The following is a 12,601-nucleotide window of genomic DNA, read 5'->3' on the forward strand; positions in this document are numbered from 1 at the left end:
TATGCCACTCCACTTTACTCTCTCCCACTCTACTCTATACTACTTCATTCCATGCCACTTCACTGTACTCCACTCCACTCCATCTCACACAATATCACTCAATGGCACTACATGCGCTCTACTCTATGCCACTCTACTGCACACTACTCTATGCTGTGCCACTCTACACTACTCTCCTGTAGGCCTTTCTACTCTATGCCACTTTTTTCTCTGCTCCTCTCTACACCACAGTGTCACTCCATGCAACGCGACTGTATGCTACTCAACTCCACAACACTCTACTTCATGCAGTCCGACTCCACTCCTCCTAATTCTTTGCCACCCCTCTCCATGACACACTGTTCTCTGACTCTATGCCATTCCATGCCACTTCACTCTACACCACACTATGCCACTCTACACCACACTACTTTACTCTATGCTACTCTATGCCATTCTATGCAACCTCACTCCTCTCTACCCCACTCTGCTCTATGCCACTCCATTCCTCACAATGCTATTCAACGCCATGCCAAGGCACACCACTTCATTATATTCCACTGTATTCTATGACACATTACGTCACTCTACTCTTTGCACTTCAATCTACTCCCTTCTATGACCCTCCATTCATCACCACTCCATTGTTTGCTAGTCAAGTTTACGCCACTTCATTCCACACAATGCAACTCTAAAGCAGTATGCACCAAGCAGCTGAATGTGTCTGAAGAGACACACAGAAAAGAAAAAAACAACAATATGTGGGGGCCTGTTCCGAACCCCTCCTGGCCTGGAGGAGTTTGGTCGGCCGTGGATTAAGTTTTTGCAGTGTTCACTTCCCCGACCCCAGCACTCATAGAACACTTGAGACTTGCAGGGCAGAGTGGTGGATCTTGTTAAGAAGTCTGGGCTTCTTGGTTTATGGGGAGTCTTGTCACTGGAAGCAGAGAGGTAAATATTTGCTGTGATCTGCTACTCAAAGAAAAGACCCTGATCTAACTTGAAAAGATGGGTTTTAAACAAACGCTAAATCTATCCACTCCACGGACACTGTGACCTTTTCTAAGCCTATCAGAGCCACACCAGGGTAGTCTTTTCAGAGCCCAAGTAGCTCACCGTGATCGTATAGTGGTTAGTACTCTGCGTTGTGGCCGCAGGAACCTCGGTTCGAATCCGAGTCACGGCATTGCGGGTGGAAACGTCACGGCAGTTGGGCAGCATTTTTATTCTCACTTCTTAATATTTACATGAGTTAAGAGCTTGAACCTAATTTCAACGGTGAAATTAAATGTCTTTGAAGAACGCGTTAACAATGTTATTATTTATTTCACCTTTCTGCGCTTTTACGTTTGTGGCGGTCCTGATGTGAAAAGTATAAGCTACAGTTTGGTTCCACGGCACCCGGTCAGCAAGAGGGATGGATGTCTGTGTCTCCTGTACCTGCAGCGCCGAGGCTCCTGTACTGACGCGGAGTAGCTTTCAATGTTGAAAGGGATCCTGCTAGTCAAATATCAGTTTTTGCAGCAATTCAGGCCGCGAAGAAAAAAGGTCTAAAAATAAATATTTGTATAGAAAGTAAGACTGAGCTCCCAAGGGTCTGAAAGAAAGAGGCGACGGAGAAGGACACTGAGAGGCGCACTCACCCAATCAGCGTTTGGCTTCATCATCCCGCACCCGACAGATCATCGGGCAGCTAGAGGGAAAGTTTTAAAACTTAAGCCAAGTTTATTAGTCGTGGTCGAATCGTGAATTACACAATTACGCTCCTTTGTGGAATTTGGAGTAATGTGGGGAAAGACATCTACCCAAGAGCGGAGGAAAAGAGCGCGAGCAGCGGCTGTTGTGCCAGTTTTGTTGCATTTAGAGCGATTTTCTTGTGCAAAGTGTATATCAGGTTCATTTCGGATCTGAGCGTGTATTTTGCACCAGGAAAATAGCCTTGTGTAATTCTGTACAACCTTGCAAAATGTTGCTGTAATTTCGCGTAATTACACTGCAGTGAGTTACACTGGTTACGCCCATCCCTACATTTGACTCATGTTTAACAGAGAGGTCCGTCCATCCATTGATCCATTCATCTGTCCATCCATCTTTTTGCCTGTGTGCCTGCTTATCTATCTGCTCACCTACCTGTGCATGACTGTGAACCTGTCTAACAGAGTGTTGATGCCTGGCTGTATGCTTTGTTAACACTATAACGCTCATAGGGACATTGAGGAGGACATCTTGGCGCTATGTTTTTTTTTGGTATGAAGCAACCGTTTTCAAATCCTGACAGTCCACACAAAGTTGATCATATGTGATCCCATTTTCGTACCAACAGCTGCTTCTCTATATACTTATCGGTCCACGTCTATTACTACATGTGCTTTCTATTTACCTTTCTATTTCAATCTGGGTATCTGCCTTACTGCCTATTTCTGCCCATCTCTGTTTATGTTAACACTTTAAAGCCTACATGCTGACTACCAAGGTCTTTGTGGCGTGGTTCTTTCTAAAGCAGGCTCGTGTGATTTACAGCGGTTTCTGTGAAGCTGATTATATCTCATCCATGATTTACTAACAGCTACATACCTGCCTTTCTGTCTACAAACCTGTACAGATGCATCGGTGCATGTGGCTTATTTATGACGATCTGTTTAACCTTCTATCCGTCCTTCTATCTGTGCAACTGTCTTACAGTTCCCCCTCTTTTATGTTGTTACAACACTATGGGCCTGATTCTAACTTTGGAGGACGGTGTTAAACCGTCCCAAAAGTGGCGGATATACCACTTACCGTATTACGAGTCCATTATATCCTATGGAACTCGTAATACGGTAGGTGGTATATCCGCCACTTTTGGGACGGTTTAACACCGTCCTCCAAAGTTAGAATCAGGCCCTATTTGTTAAACAAACCTTCACAGTCAGAAGGGCTTCCAGGCGCTGTTATTTATTAAAAAAAACTGCAAAGAACACCAGTTTATGCAATGTTGATGACATTTACTTCACCCCTTTATTGTTGCATTAATGGGTTTTCAAGTCACAAAACGGGTCCCTGATGAAGCCCAAGTGGACTTCTGAGCTGCTGTAGCTCTGTGGGGTCTCCAGCTCTCCTAGGGCCTCAGATCTACCACTACAACACCAGCCTTACCCTAAGTTGTGCAGCAGATTTTTTTTTTTTTTTATTTATTGGTATTTCAGATGGTACATATTATTCACAGGATTGTAACAGGTTGCAGAGCTGTATGAATCTCCTTTCCATGACAACTTTTGAACAGTTACCCATTACTGCTATTATATTATGTTACCACCACGCTGAGGGCTGTTCCTTGCATAAATCTGTAAGCAGGCTTGTGATCTGTAGTGTGGGCCTCCTGTGGGTCTCCGGTTCAGTGCTGTATGCCCATGGAGCAGGGTGCTCGGTTCCCACCATTTCCAGCTCTGGCACGTCAGGTACTCATCATCTCTTATTACAACAAATAACAAGCAGGCCAAACAACTTGCCCAGAAACCGAGACCTAACTACGCATCGTGTGAGTGTGTCTACAGCTGTATGGGGCCCAGCCGGGGGGGGGGGGGAAGGGACCCAGGGGAACCCTCCCCAGTGTATGATCTTCCAGGGAGGTCTAGGAGAGGTGTGTTTGTCGTGCTCCTAACTCCGCAAGTTAAGAGGCCCATCTGCATCGTCATCATAGTCATGTCAGGAGTGTTCCATGCTCCCGCCACCTCTGCCCATAGGGGAGCTATCTGTCTGTTCCTCAGCCCTCTCATTTCTTCCCTCTGAAGTGCCCTTTCTTCTGCCTTGCCAAGGAAGTGATGTCTGCTTATAGCACGTGTCCTACTTTTATAATGTTTTCAGGGCACTTCGCCCACTTCATATCTAGCCAAAATCCTTTAGCACTGGGAGACCACGTGTCTGCTGAATATCTTACCTCCACCATTGGGGGTATAAAAGGTGTACTTTGGCTCTGTTGTAAATTATTATATAGGGCTCAATTTGGTTGGGTTGTGAATTGCTGTCAAGCTCTAAATCTCAGAATTCTCGTAGTCACACCTTTTTATGTCTTGCGTACACAGTGAATGTGCTGTGAGACATATTGTTTAGAATTCAGTGGGCTTACCACACGCCCATAGCTTACTTACCATTAATTGTTTTCTATGTCACTCACATTTGCAATATTTCGATTGCTTAGCTCCCATAGACTGAATCTTCCTTTCTTGTGTTCATTCCTCCATGGAGGATGGACCAAGTACATGTGTTCTTTTCGTCTTTCTACAGTACGCTATTTTTTATATTTTAAAAGTGTTTTCGTATCATTCTTGGATGTGCAATGTGCTTTCCAACATTCATGACAAGCATACAGCTTATTTTTCACCCTAAACGCCGTCTCTATTGACACTTTAGTTACTTTCTCACACTGTATTCCTCTGCATGACTATACTCTACTCCCCTCAGTGCCACTGTACTCTACACTGTGCAACTCTATACCACTCCACTCTACTCAGTTCTACTCCACTCTAATCTACATTGTTCCACTCTATCACTCCACTCTATGCCACTCTAATCTATGCCACTCCACTATACGCCACTTCACTCCACTTTATGCTACTCCATTCTATGCCACTCCACCCTGTCACTCTCTGCGATGCCCCTCTACTCCACTCCACTCTACTCTATGCCACTTCCCTTCATTCCTATCTACGCCACCCTACTTCATAGAATGCCACTTTATGTGACTCTATGCCACTCTGCTCTACATCACTCTAGAATACTCAACTGAACTCTACTCTACACAATTCCACTCTACTTTACTCCTCTCCACTCTATGCCTCTCCACTCTATGCTACTCTACTCCAGTCTACTGTACGCCACTTTATTTTATCCCATTCTACTCTACGCCACTGTACACCACTCAACTCTATGCCACTCTACTCCGTTGCACCCCTCTCTACTCTACGCTACTCTACTCCATGCTACTATACTCCACTCTAAGCCACTGTACTCTCCACCACTAAGCTCTATTCCACTCTACTATATGCCACTCCATGCCACTCTAATCCACCCCACAGAATGCCACTCTACTCTATGCCACTCCACTCAACTCCATGCCATTCCACACTTTTGCACTCTACCCTACTCTGTGCCTCTCCATTCCACTCCATGCCACTCCACTCTATCCCACTACGCTCTACTCTAGTTCACTCTATGCCACTCCACTTTACTCTCTCCCACTCTACTCTATACTACTTCATTCCATGCCACTTCACTGTACTCCACTCCACTCCATCTCACACAATATCACTCAATGGCACTACATGCGCTCTACTCTATGCCACTCTACTGCACACTACTCTATGCTGTGCCACTCTACACTACTCTCCTGTAGGCCTTTCTACTCTATGCCACTTTTTACTCTGCTCCTCTCTACACCACAGTGTCACTCCATGCAACGCGACTGTATGCTAATTAACTCCACAACACTCTACTTCATGCAGTCCGACTCCACTCCTCCTAATTCTTTGCCACCCCTCTCCATGACACACTGTTCTCTGACTCTATGTCATTCCATGCCACTTCACTCTACACCACACTATGCCACTCTACACCACACTACTTTACTCTATGCTACTCTATGCCATTCTATGCAACCTCACTCCTCTCTACCCCACTCTGCTCTATGCCACTCCATTCCTCACAATGCTATTCAACGCCATGCCAAGGCACACCACTTCATTATATTCCACTGTATTCTATGACACATTACGTCACTCTACTCTTTGCACTTCAATCTACTCCCTTCTATGACCCTCCATTCATCACCACTCCATTGTTTGCTAGTCAAGTTTACGCCACTTCATTCCACACAATGCAACTCTAAAGCAGTATGCACCAAGCAGCTGAATGTGTCTGAAGAGACACCCAGAAAAGAAAAAAACAACAATATGTGGGGGCCTGTTCCGAGCCCCTCCTGGCCTGGAGGAGTTTGGTCGGCCGTGGATTAAGTTTTTGCAGTGTTCACTTCCCCGACCCCAGCACTCATATAACACTTGAGACTTGCAGGGTAGAGTGGTGGATCTTGTTAAGAAGTCTGGGCTTCTTGGTTTATGGGGAGTCTTGTCACTGGAAGCAGAGAGGTAAATATTTGCTGTGATCTGCTACTCAAAGAAAAGACCTTGATCTAACTTGAAAAGATGGGTTTTAAACAAACGCTAAATCTATCCACTCCACGGACACTGTGACCTTTTTGAAGCCTATCAGAGCCACACCAGGACAGTCTTTTCAGAGCCCAAGTAGCTCGCCGTGATCGTATAGTGGTTAGTACTCTGCGTTGTGGCCGCAGCAACCTCGGTTCAAATCTGAGTCACGGCATTGCGGGTGGCAATGTCACGGCAGTTGGGCAGCATTTTTATTCTCACTTCTTAATATTTACATGAGTTAAGAGCTTGAACCTAATTTCAACGGTGAAATTAAATGTCTTTGAAGAACGCGTTAACAATGTTATTATTTATTTCACCTTTCTGCGCTTTTACGTTTGTGGCGGTCCTGATGTGAAAAGTATGAGCTACAGTTTGGTTTCACGGGACCCGGTCAGCAAGAGGGATGGATGTCTGTGTCTCCTGTACCTGCAGCGCCGAGGCTCCTGTACTGACGCGGAGTAGCTTTCAATGTTGAAAGGGATCCTGCTAGTCAATGTAGGAAAGTACCATCTTGCCTGGCATGTTACCCCCATTTTTCACTGTATATATGTTGTTTTAGTTGTATGTGTCACTGGGACCCTGGTAACCCAGGGCCCCAGTGCTCATAAGTGTGCCTGAATGTGTTACCTGTGTAGTGACTAACTGTCTCACTGAGGCTCTGCTAATCAGAACCTCAGTGGTTATGCTCTCTCATTTCTGTCCAAATTGTCACTAACAGGCTAGTGACCATTTTTACCAATTTACATTGGCTTACTGGAACACCCTTATAATTCCCTAGTATATGGTACTGAGGTACCCAGGGTATTGGGGTTCCAGGAGATCCCTATGGGCTGCAGCATTTCTTTTGCCACCCATAGGGAGCTCTGACAATTCTTACACAGGCCTGCCACTGCAGCCTGAGTGAAATAACGTCCACGTTATTTCACAGCCATTTTACATTGCACTTAAGTAACTTATAAGTCACCTAAATGTCTAACCTTTACCTGGTAAAGGTTAGGTGCAAAGTTACTTAGTGTGAGGGCACCCTGGCACTAGCCAAGGTGCCCCCACATTGTTCAGAGCCAATTCCCTGAACTTTGTGAGTGCGGGGACTCCATTACACACGTGCACTACATATAGGTCACTACCTATATGTAGCTTCACCATGGTAACTCCGAATATGGCCATGTAACATGTCTATGATCATGGAATTGCCCCCTCTATACCATCCTGGCATAGTTGGCACAATCCCATGATCCCAGTGGTCTGTAGCACAGACCCTGGTACTGCCAAACTGCCCTTCCTGGGGTTTCACTGCAGCTGCTGCTGCTGCCAACCCCTCAGACAGGCAGCTGCCCTCCTGGGGTCCAGCCAGGCCTGGCCCAGGATGGCAGAACAAAGAACTTCCTCTGAGAGAGGGTGTGACACCCTCTCCCTTTGGAAAATGGTGTGAAGGCAGGGGAGGAGTAGCCTCCCCCAGCCTCTGGAAATGCTTTGTTGGGCACAGATGTGCCCAATTCTGCATAAGCCAGTCTACACCGGTTCAGGGACCCCTTAGCCCCTGCTCTGGCGCGAAACTGGACAAAGGAAAGGGGAGTGACCACTCCCCTGACCTGCACCTCCCCTGGGAGGTGTCCAGAGCTCCTCCAGTGTGCTCCAGACCTCTGCCATCTTGGAAACAGAGGTGCTGCTGGCACACTGGACTGCTCTGAGTGGCCAGTGCCACCAGGTGACGTCAGAGACTCCTGCTGATAGGCTCCTTCAGGTGTTAGTAGCCTTTCCTCTCTCCTAGGTAGCCAAACCCTCTTTTCTGGCTATTTAGGGTCTCTGTCTCTGGGGAAACTCTAGATAACGAATGCATGAGCTCAGCCGAGTTCCTCTGCATCTCCCTCTTCACCTTCTGATAAGGAAACGACCGCTGACCGCGCTGGAAGCCTGCAACCCTGCAACAAAGTAGCAAAGACGACTACTGCAACTCTGTAACGCTGATCCTGCCGCCTTCTCGACTGTTTTCCTGCTTGTGCATGCTGTGGGGGTAGCCTGCCTCCTCTCTGCACCAGAAGCTCCGAAGAAATCTCCCGTGGGTCGACGGAATCTTCCCCCTGCAACTGCAGGCACCAAAAAGCTGCATTACCGGTCCCTTGGGTCTCCTCTCAGCATGACGAGCAAGGTCCCTCGAATCCAGCGATGCTGTCCAAGTGACCCCCACAGTCCAGTGACTCTGCAGCCCAAGTTTGGTGGAGGTAAGTCCTTGCCTCACCTCGCTGGGCTGCATTGCTGGGAACCGCGACTTTGCAGCTACTCCGGCCCCTGTGCACTTCTGGCGGAAATCCTTTGTGCACAGCCAAGCCTGGGTCCGCGGCACTCTAACCTGCATTGCACGACTTTCTAAGTTGGTCTCCAGCGACGTGGGACTCCTTTGTGCAACTTCGGCGAGCACTGTTTCACGCATCCTCGTAGTGCCTGTTTCTGGCACTTCTCCGGGTGCTACCTGCTTCAGTGAGGGCTCTTTGTCTTGCACGACGTCCCCTCTCTCTTCAGGTCCAATTTGCGACCTCCTGGTCCCTCCTGGGCCCCAGCAGCGTCCAAAAACGCCAAACGCACGATTTGAGTGTAGCAAGGCTTGTTGGCATCCTTCCGGCGGGAAAACACTTCTGCACGACTCTCCAAGGCGAGGAGGATCCTTCCACCAAAGGAGAAGTCTCTAGCCCTTTTTGTTCCTGCAGAAACCTCAGCTTCTTCTGTCCAGTTGAAGCTTCTTTGCACCCGCAGCTGGCATTTCCTGGGCATCTGCCCATCTACGACTTGCTTGTGACTTTTGGACTTGGTCCCCTTGTTCCACAGGTACCCTAGATTGGAAATCCACAGTTGTTGCATTGCTGGTTTGTGTCTTTCCTGCATTATTCCTCTAACACGACTATTTTGTCCATAGGGGAACTTTAGTGCACTTTGCACTCACTTTTCAGGGTCTTGGGGAGGGTTATTTTTCTAACTCTCACTATTTTCTAATAGTCCCAGCGACCCTCTACAAGGTCACATAGGTTTGGGGTCCATTCGTGGTTCGCATTCCACTTTTGGAGTATATGGTTTGTGTTGCCCCTATCCCTATGTTTCCCCATTGCATCCTATTGTAACTATACATTGTTTGCACTGTTTTCTAAGACTATACGGCATATTTTTGCTATTGTGTATATATATCTTGTGTATATTTCCTATCCTCTCACTGAGGGTACACTCTAAGATACTTTGGCATATTGTCATAAAAATAAAGTACCTTTATTTTTAGTATAACTGTGTATTGTGTTTTCTTATGATATTGTGCATATGACACTAAGTGGTACTGTAGTAGCTTCACACGTCTCCTAGTTCAGCCTAAGCTGCTCTGCTAAGCTACCATTATCTATCAGCCTAAGCTGCTAGACACCCTATACACTAATAAGGGATAACTGGGCCTGGTGCAAGGTGCAAGTACCCCTTGGTACTCACTACAAGCCAGTCCAGCCTCCTACATTGGTTGTGCAGTGGTGGGATAAGTGCTTGAGACTACTTACCACTCTTGTCATTGTACTTTTCATAAGAGAAAAATATACAAAACAAGGTCAGTGTATATACACATAGCCAAAAAGTTTTGCATTTCCTCTTTTCACTCTTTTCTAAGTGCTGAAAAGTACTCCTAAACTTTCAAAAAGTTCTTAAAAGTTTTAAAAGTTTTTTTTTCTGTCTTTCCAAAAAGTTCTGAAAACGTTTGTCTCTTTCTCTATCACTTTAACTCTCTCTAAAAAATGTCTGGCACAGGCCAAAGTGTTGATCTGTCCAAACTTGCATATGACAACCTTAGCTGGAAAAGAGCAAGGAGTCTCTGTATAGAGAGAGGTTTGAGTGTAGGGAAGAATCCTGCCTTGGAACTGTTAATTAACATGCTTAGAGAACAGGATAAGGCCAGAGGTGGCCCATCTGTTGAAAAAGTACCTAATAGTTCCCAATCTGATTCAGGGACTCCCCCAGGAAAAGATTCAGGAAAGAAACTTCCTAGCCTGCCCATTACTAGACAATCTAGCATAGATGGTAATGATGATGAGCCACACCAAAGAAATAGTGTTGTCTCACATCATAGCAAAAGCATTTATTCTCACCATACTGGTAGTAATGTTTCTGTAAACCAAGCTGTTAAGTTGGCTTCTGTAAGGGACAGGTCTCCTTCTGTTCATTCCCATCATAGCTCTGTTTCTAGAAATGTCCCTCCCACCAACCCTGATGACAGAATGTTAGAGAGGGAACTCAATAAGTTGAGGGTGGAACAAACCAGACTGAAGCTTAAAAAGCAACATCTGGATTTGGATAGACAGTCTTTTGAATTAGAGAAGGAAAGACAGAAGTAGGGTTTAGATACCCATGGTGGCAGCAGCAGTATTCCCCATAGTCATCCTGCAAAAGAGCATGATTCCAGGAATCTGCACAAGATATTTCCCCCTTATAAGGAGGGGGATGACATTAACAAGTGGTTTGCTGCACTTGAGAGGGCCTGTGTTGTACAGGATGTCCCTCAAAGGCAGTGGGCTGCTATCCTATGGCTATCATTTAGTGGAAAAGGTAGGGATAGGCTCCTTACTGTGAAAGAAAATGATGCCAATAATTTCCAAGTTCTTAAGAATGCACTCCTGGATGGTTATGGCTTAACCACTGAACAGTACAGGATAAAGTTCAGAGAGACCAAAAAGGAGTCTTCACAAGACTGGGTTGATTTCATTCACCAGGCAGTGAAGGCCTTGGAGGGGTGGTTACATGGCAGGAAAGTTACTGATTATGACAGCCTGTATAACTTAATGCTGAGAGAGCATATTCTTAATAATTGTGTGTCTGATTTATTGCACCAGTACTTGGTGGACTCTGATCTGACCTCTCCCCAAGAATTGGGAAAGAAGGCAGACAAATGGGTCAGAACAAGAGTGAACAGAAAAGTTCATACAGGGGGTGACAAAGATGGCAACAAAAAGAAGGATGGTAAGTCTTCAGACAAGGGTGGGGACAAATCTAAAAATGAGTCTTCATCAGGCCCACAAAAACACTCTGGTGGTGGTGGTGGGTCCAAATCCTCCTTTAATCAGAACAAGGAAAAGAAACCATGGTGCTATTTATGTAAAATAAAAGGCCATTGGACAACAGATCCCAGTTGTCCAAAGAAAGGCACCACAGCTCCTACCACTACAACCCCTACTGCTACACCTAGTGTCCCTACTAATAGCAGTGGTGGTGGGAGCAAACCTACTAATAGCCAATCCAAGGGAGTAGCTGGGCTCACTTTTGGTAATTTAGTTGGGGTTGGTCTGATTAGGGAGACCACAGAGGCTACTTTAGTCTCTGAAGGGGCTATTGATTTAGCCACTTTGGTTGCTTTCCCCCATAACTTGGAGAAGTACAAGCAACTAACCCTAATAAACGGTGTTGAGGTCCAGGCCTACAGGGACACAGGTGCCAGTGTCACAATGGTGATTGAGAAACTGGTGCACCCTGAACAACACATACTTGGACACCAGTACCAAGTAACCGATGCTCACAACATAACACAAAGCCACCCCATGGCTGTTGTAAATCTCAACTGGGGGGGGGGTAACTGGTCCAAAGAAAGTTGTGGTAGCTTCAGATTTACCTGTAGACTGTCTATTAGGGAATGATTTGGAGACATCAGCTTGGTCAGATGTGGAGTTGGAGGCCCATGCAGCAATACTGGCCATCCCAGGGCATATTTGTGCTTTGACAAGGGCTCAGGCCAAAAAGCAAAAAGGACAGGGAAGCTTGGATCCTGGAACAATGGACCAAGTACTCCCTAAAGCTAGGGCTAGTAGAAGCAAACCACTTCCTACTATCCCTCCCTCTACAGTGGATTCAACTTCTGAGGAAGAAGAATTCCCTCCCTGTGCAGAACCTACACCAGAGGAGCTGGAAGCAGACACTGCTGAGCTTTTGGGTGAAGGGGGGCCTGCCAGAGAGGAGCTGAGTGTGGCACAGCAAACCTGTCCCACATTAGAGGGTCTCAGACAGCAAGCTGTCAAACAGGCTAATGGGGATGTCAGTGACTCTCACAGAGTTTACTGGGAGGACAACCTCTTGTACACTGAGCATAGGGATCCTAAACCTGGAGCTGCCAGGAGATTAGTGATTCCTCAGGAGTACAGAAAGTTCCTCCTAACACTGGCACATGACATTCCCTTAGCTGAGCATCTAGGACAAATGAAAACTTGGGACAGGCTTGTTCCCCTGTTTCATTGGCCTAGGATGTCTGAGGACACAAAAGAATTTTGCAAGTCCTGTGAAACCTGTCAAGCCAGTGGCAAGACAGGTGGCACCCCAAAGGCACCCCTTATCCCACTGCCTGTGGTTGGGGTTCCCTTTGAAAGGGTAGGGGTTGACATAGTTGGCCCCCTTGACCCTCCTACTGCTTCAGGCAATAGGTTTATCTTGGT

This window comes from Pleurodeles waltl, chromosome 12 (genome assembly GCF_031143425.1).
Source record: "Pleurodeles waltl isolate 20211129_DDA chromosome 12, aPleWal1.hap1.20221129, whole genome shotgun sequence".
NCBI classification, from domain to species: domain Eukaryota; kingdom Metazoa; phylum Chordata; class Amphibia; order Caudata; family Salamandridae; genus Pleurodeles; species Pleurodeles waltl.